The sequence below is a fragment of the Miscanthus floridulus genome, chromosome 7 (assembly GCF_019320115.1).
Source record: "Miscanthus floridulus cultivar M001 chromosome 7, ASM1932011v1, whole genome shotgun sequence".
In the NCBI taxonomy this organism is placed as follows: Eukaryota; Viridiplantae; Streptophyta; class Magnoliopsida; order Poales; family Poaceae; genus Miscanthus; species Miscanthus floridulus.
Genome location: NC_089586.1, coordinates 5,938,676 through 5,945,887, shown reverse-complemented (window position 1 = coordinate 5,945,887; position 7,212 = coordinate 5,938,676).

The following is a 7,212-nucleotide window of genomic DNA, read 5'->3' as shown; positions in this document are numbered from 1 at the left end:
ATAATGAGAACGAGTTTACAATACTTAGTCCATTTCATACAAAAAGAGTTCTTAGAAATACATTATTATGATACCAAGTTTAGAGTGCGGAATTTAAACAGCGGAATTAAAATAAACATCAAACGATTAGATGCAAGGATCCATCTGTGCCCACCAGAAGAATCCTCCACACAACAGCCATTCCTAAAGCTACACCTGCAACAGGGGTAAATAAACCCTAAGTACACAATGTACTCGCAAGACTTATCCGACTAGTGGGAATAATTTCTCGACTACAAAGGATATGATAAGCTTTATGGTTTGCTGGGTTCCCTTTTTGCAAAAAAGCATTACTAGTAGTGAATCATTATGTATGTATTTTAATAGCAGTCATGATTAATTCATTAGCTAACCATTCTAGGTATGCTCCTGTTCTACTTTCAAGCAAGAGTTTAGCAATCAGATCCATTCATTCCCTTTCATCTTCCTATTCTTACTACGGTGCTAGATCGTAGACAAGTCATACCATATTACACGGTGATTCATGAACCAATGTAGCCCAGCTGGGTACCTCAAAACACATGCTCTGCTTGTACCCTAGGCACAAGCAGGACCAACCCACCACTCTCCTATCAAGGGGTTTAGATCGCCGTCCAAACTTGGACTCCAAGCCCCACACCTGAGTCCCAGACTCAGTGTGGTGCTTAGACCTCTACCATCCCCGCCTCCAATCAGTCGATTTGGAAAGAGCTGGAACCCACGACAACAAAGCAACGAGCCTTCCCTGCTCCCATAAACAAGTATGTGCTTAGGATAATAAGTCTATGACCTAGCTAGAATAAAATGCAACGGCCGGTCCTTAACCGACACAGACAGGCAAAAAAAGTAACCAAGCTATGCCCCGTTGGCCGTGGGACACAACCTCTTACACCCACCAATACCCGTATCCTATCCCTGCCCGGTCTCCATTTCATTTTCACAATTTTATTATGAGAGTGATAATAATAATCACCTATTGCGAGTAATGGCAGGTTACTCACACTACCGATAGCCTAAGCATAGCAGCTACTCGACCTATGCTAGTAGGACTCATAGGTAGGTTTATCTATGCATGTAGTTTCAACAATAAGCCTGTAACGTAAATGCACATCACATATATATCCAGTGATTATTCAAAATAAAGGTTATGCACGGAGGCTTGCCTTAGGTAGGCGGGGTGTCATCTTAGTCAGTCAGTGGTGGCTCTGGGACCTCCTCCTGCATGTGGATCTCCTCCTCGTACTCCTTGATCACCTCCTCAAACTCGTGATCTCCGATGGTCATGATCTCTGCCAACTCGTTCTCTACATGCATGCGATGATAATGCAACACTTAGCATTTCGGTAACAGCAACTCTTAAAATAAGAATACACATGGTAAACTACTAAGCTAGCTCTAATGACTAAGATACTAAGCTAACTATCATCTTCATCAAGTAAAGTATTGGGTTGAACTAACAAACACCTAGCATTATAAAGGAAGGATATATCTCTATTTCTACTAATGATTTAATGGATATTTGACACAAAGAGCATTTAACTATCCTTATGTTAAGTCTATTATAAAGCTACAAAAATTACAATGAGCACATAATAATACCATGAAGCTACTGTAAATTTTTAGGGTTTTTGCTATCACCAATCTACCACAAAAATTCCTACAATATTTAACCTAATAATATTAAGCACTCTCAAATGATTTAATAGCTCCTGGTATCAAACTACACATATATGAAATAAATACACCAACAGATAAAGCACAATTTTAGGTACTAACAAAATTAGTTTCACAATTTTGGGATACCTACATGATTTTATACGATTTACCAAAGTTCAGCTCAGAATTAAAATGAAAAGCTATTTCTATTCTCCACGAAAAAGATAAACTCAATTCGGCCCAACGCGGCCCACGCGGCGCAACGCGCGCGGGCGCGAGCGTGCGGTGGCCCACAGGCGAGGCGCGGGCCACGCGTGGAGGTGGCTCACGGCGAGGAAGTCCCGCACGCGCTGGCACATTAGCAAAAACGCCCCTAGACTATGAGCAAAACAACCCGCAGTCCACATTACTATTTCTATAGACAACGACTTTGCAACGAAACCCATAGAACTTCCTCCTCTTTACAACAACAAGGTCCTCAGCCTCCCCCACGCGTGCTGGCATGGCGAGCGGTGGCACTAGCGCTTCCATCGGCCACACGGGACCGACGCTGACCTATCTACAAGGCCGATTCTCACCTAGGGTTCGACGCTAGATGATGGGCGGTGGTTGCATGAGCTGGGACACTATAGAAGGACCTCTCCACAATGGCGGCACCCTATGGCAATGGCGACATCATTCTAGTGTGCCACAGCAACAACAAGGTGGTAGGTGTAGCGGGTGAGCACGACAACTCACCAGTGACCTTACCAAGAAGTTGTCTTGGTCGAAGATGACCCAAGCGAGGCTAGCCACATGTGCGCGGGAGGTGAACGACGGACTGCAAAGGCATGACCATGATAGTAGCGAGGAGGCGGCACTAGAGCTATGATTAGCATGCGCACGATGAAGAGGGAGCCAAGGCTAGCTAGTGGTGCAGAGGAATTAGCGCGGGATGAAGTGGTGGAGGCTGGCCATTGTGCGGGCAGTGACGGGCCTTAACGACACGGTGGCGACAAAGCTCCAAAAATTGGAGCTCGGCGTGACGTGAGTCAAGGCGGGGTGGGGTCGGCTGGAGAGGGGACGTGAGGGCGGAGATGCAAGCACAAGAAATAGATGAGAGGTGCTCGCTCTCTGGCTTACTATGACGCGACCCGACGGCGGTAGAAAGCAGAGGGAGAGAGAGAGAGAGACGGGGCACGACAGTGGGTTTGCCTCGTCCACGCCTTGGCGGGACGCGGCCGACCAGACTTAAGGCGGTGTCTACACACATGCTACATGACAATGAGGGCAAACCATGTGCGCTGCGTGGTGGCAGGTGGGGGCACGACATATGCGGCCACAGCGCCATTAAGGCGGGACGACGGCTTGGGGCAGCCCACGTGCAAACTAGGACAAGGCAAGCGGCAGCAGCACAGCGTCGTAGTGGCACCGGTAGTAGTAGCCTCACGACGCGAGGCGGGTCAGTAGTGTGGATGCGATGGTGAGTTGATGGCGCCGGCAACGACTTCGTCGCTTCGTGTGCGGGGCAGTCGGCAGCAGTGGCAACGACACCGCGCGATGGGGCCAGCGACAGCCAAGACCTAGCCAGGCCAAAGGTAGCCACGGCCGGCCATGCACGGCAGTGTGCGCACACACACACCTGACCCACATGGCAACACTGAGTGCTCGAGGGTGGTGATCGTGGCCATGGGGCCAACCAGCCCAAAACCGTGACACATACAAATTTTAAAGCCTTCAACGCGACCAGACGGTTGCTCCAGCAGCCAAACCAGCTTCACCATGCTCAAGATGGCATGTGAGACTACCAACTTGAGCTATAAAACTACATCACTACTTAACCCAATCTCTCACAATAAATTGCTAAACATAACAATGTCTAACTGTTGGCAGACTTGAAAATTTCTAAGTTTTTGAGCTGAATTTAATTTCCATTTGTGATTTCTAAGCTAGTGGAAATATTAGCTAGTAATATCATTTTTTGACTGCAAGTATTTCATTGTTATCTGCAAAGTTTGTACTTCAAACTTTATTTAAGTATCACATACATGTTCTATAGCATTTTTGCATAATAAAAATTGGTTTTAAACCCTAAGTGATATAACATGACTATCGAATCAACTTTTGTTTCGTAATTTTGTTGACCGTTTTGAGTTACAGAAATTGATCTACACACTTTATTACATGCATTAACACATAAACAAGATGCTCATGACATGTTTTAGTAAATGATTTACGGTGTAACACCGTTACACGTGGCCTTGGGCAAGACGGAACCCACGGCCTTGGGCGAGACGGAACCCGCGTCCTTGGGGTCGGGCGAGACGAAGCTGGCACCAAAGGGGTCAGGCGAGATGGAGCCCATGGCCTCAAGGTTGGGCGAGACCTTTTAATACATCTCGAGCCATCCGAGGAAGTCAGCGTGGGCGCTAACTTCCTTGCTTTGGGTATCCCTAATATCGACACCCGATAGTAGCCCTCGAGCTTGCGGAGGAGTAGGACACTCCTTTGGAGGCTTTTTGGACGGGAGGACTCTGAGGGCCTTGGCCTTCTTTTTGTAGCCCGCGGCGTGTCCTGGAAGGATGCCGAATCCCTTTTGTCGCGATCGATCTTCTTGGGGGCATGTAACTGTAGGATTTGAGAGGTCGAAAAGATTTTTCTTGATTCTGGTCCCCTAGGATCCGATCGGTCTACCATCGTACTGCAACCATGTGTTTGGTCTCCTTGCGAGTCCAACTTCCCTCGAGTGTTTTTTCAATAAAACGGAGGGGCTGAGCTGTGCCATGTTTTTCCTCGGTGGACGAAACATGGTGCTCGGTGAGCTATTAATGGGCGAGTTCGAGTGGGGGCCCAGCTTCCCATTCGTGGGGTCCAGCATGGGTCAGCTGGTGACCGACTCCAGATTCTCAGTGGCCAATCCATATAGTTCTTAGGTCTGTTCGACCGGTCCCAAGGGCTAAATGGGCTAGGAACCGACCAAGACTCAAAGGGCTGAGATGCCCGTGACGCTCGTGCACTCGGGTACTAGCCGCTAGTGGGCCCATCCCTTTCCACCCCACACTCTAAGGGCACCCTAGAGCGGCTGTGAACCCATTGGAGGGCCAACCTTCAAACTCCTGGGCCTGAATGGGTCATAGGAGCGTTTTAGCTCCATATCCCTCCTTACCTGTGATGGTTCTTGCGCCTATATACACCGACACCGAGCTAGACGACATCAAGAAGGAGGTGGCCCCTCTAGCATATGACTTACCTACCGAGATAGAGGATGAGAATATTCCCCAAAAAATTTGTTAGGTAGATAAGCCAGGTGGCGAACTTGTAATAAGTGGACAAGCTCTTAAATTTCGTTATGGCCAAACAAATTTTTAGCTCTTCTCCCCTTTTTGTATAAAAAGGTTAATGAGTTCTGACCCTTTCCGTCATTAAGGCTATAAAGCTTGGGGTGCGGGTGAAAAAACTCTGATCACGCTGGTGAGCAAAAATGTCATAGCCACTGGAGCATAGGTTTCTTGCAGTCCGACTAGTTTTACTCAGCATTCATTTTCTCAACCCTTGCTTCTAGATCTTAACATGAGAAAGGGTCGGGCGTAGAGAAACTCTACTGGATAGATATATTCTTTAATGCTTTCCAACTCTTTTCGTAGTTAAGGCTAAAAAGCTCAGGGTTCGAGCAAAAAACTCTGATCACGCTGGTGAGCAAAAACGTCGTAGCCACTGGGGCGTAGGATTCTTGCGGTCCGACCAGTTTACTCAGCATTTGTTTCTACAACCGCTGCCTCTAGATCTTAACATGAGAAAGGGTTGGGCATAGAGAATGTCTACCAAATAGATATGCCCTTATCAGCCCCCGAATGAGGCCTGACCCATTGCCATTGCTTGGTTTGAGTGTTACTAAAGATCGAGGAGTTGATAGCGAAACCGATAAGAGAAAGCGTGCGTAGATTAAGGGTAAAAGCAATGTAGTTATTCGATGTTCTAGGTGTTGATAAAGACTTCACCATCGATGGTCATGAGCCCCTTGCCGTTGCTAGGGTCAGGTGTCACTAAAGATCGAGGAGTCAATAGCGAAACCAATAAGAGAACGCATGCGTAGATTAAGGATAAAAGTGACATAGCTGTTTGATGTTCCAGGCGTTGACGAAGACTTTGTCGTCGATGGTCCTAAGCTTATAGGTGTCTAGTCGGAGCACCTCCGTGATGACGTACAGTCCCTCCCACAGTGGAGAGAGATTGTGGCGGTTCTTGTTGCTCTAGACGAGGCAGAGCACCAGGTCCTCGACGTTGAAGGCCCAATCCCGCACTCGACGACTGTGGTACCGGCGCAATGCTTGCTGGTACTTGGCTGAGCAGAGGAGGGCAACATCGCGCGCTTCATCTAGCTAGTCCAGGGCATCCTCAAGGGACACCTCGGCTCCCTATTCATCGTATGCAGTGACCCTCAGTGCTCCATAATCGAGGTCGGTCGGGAGGATAGCCTTAGAACCGTAGACCATGAAGAATGGCGTGTAGCTGGTGGCTCGGCTGGGGGTCGTCCTCAGGCTCCAAAGCACCGTAGGAAGCTCCATGACCCATCATCTGCCAAATTTGTTCAATCGGTTGAAAATCCTAGGCTTGAGGCCTTGTAGGACCATGTCATTCGTTCGCTTGACCTGCCCGTTCATGCGGGGATGCGCCATGGTAGACCAATCGATGTGGATGTGGTATGCATTACAGAATTAGAGGAACTTTTCCCGGTGAACTGCATGCTATTGTCTGTGATAATGGAGTTTGGGACTCCAAAGCGATGGACGATGTCAAGGAAGAATAGTACGACTTTCTCGGACTTGATTGCAGAGGTCGGTTGAGCCTCTATCCACTTTGTAAACTTGTCTACAGTGATAACCAAGTGCGTATAGCCCTTGGGCGCCCTCTTGAGAGGTCTGACTAGATCGAGCCCCCATACCACGAATGGCCATGTGATGGGGATCATTTGGAGTGCCTGGGCCAGCAGGTGGGTCTACCAAGCATAGTATTAACACCCTTCATAGGTGCGCACAATCTGTTCAGCGTCAGCTACTATGGTCGGCCAGTAGAAACCTTGTCGAAACGCATTTCTGACCAGGATCCTAGGTGCGGCATGGTGCTCGCAGACCCCACCGTGGATATCACTTAGGAACTGCTTTCCGTGTTCGATGGGGATACAGTGCTGCAGGATCCTGGTGTGGCATCGCCTATAGAGCTCACCCTCAATAACGACAAAGGACTTGGCATGACGTGTGTCAATGAAATATGGTCGGCAGTCCATCTAGGGGTATGCCCATGATGGTAGATTGTCGGTAGACGGTGCGTGTAATCAGGAACCAGATGGTTACAAAGACACAAGACACAAGATTTATACAGGTTCGGCCGCCGTGTTGGCGTAATACCTACGTCCTGTGTCTCATTATTCTGTATTGATTGAGGTTTAGATGGATTGTCCTCCCTGAGGGGGACCCCTGCCTCTCCTTATATAGTCTGGAGGAGGAGGGTTACAAGTAAAGTATCCTATTTGGTACTATTACAATATCTAGTACAACTTGT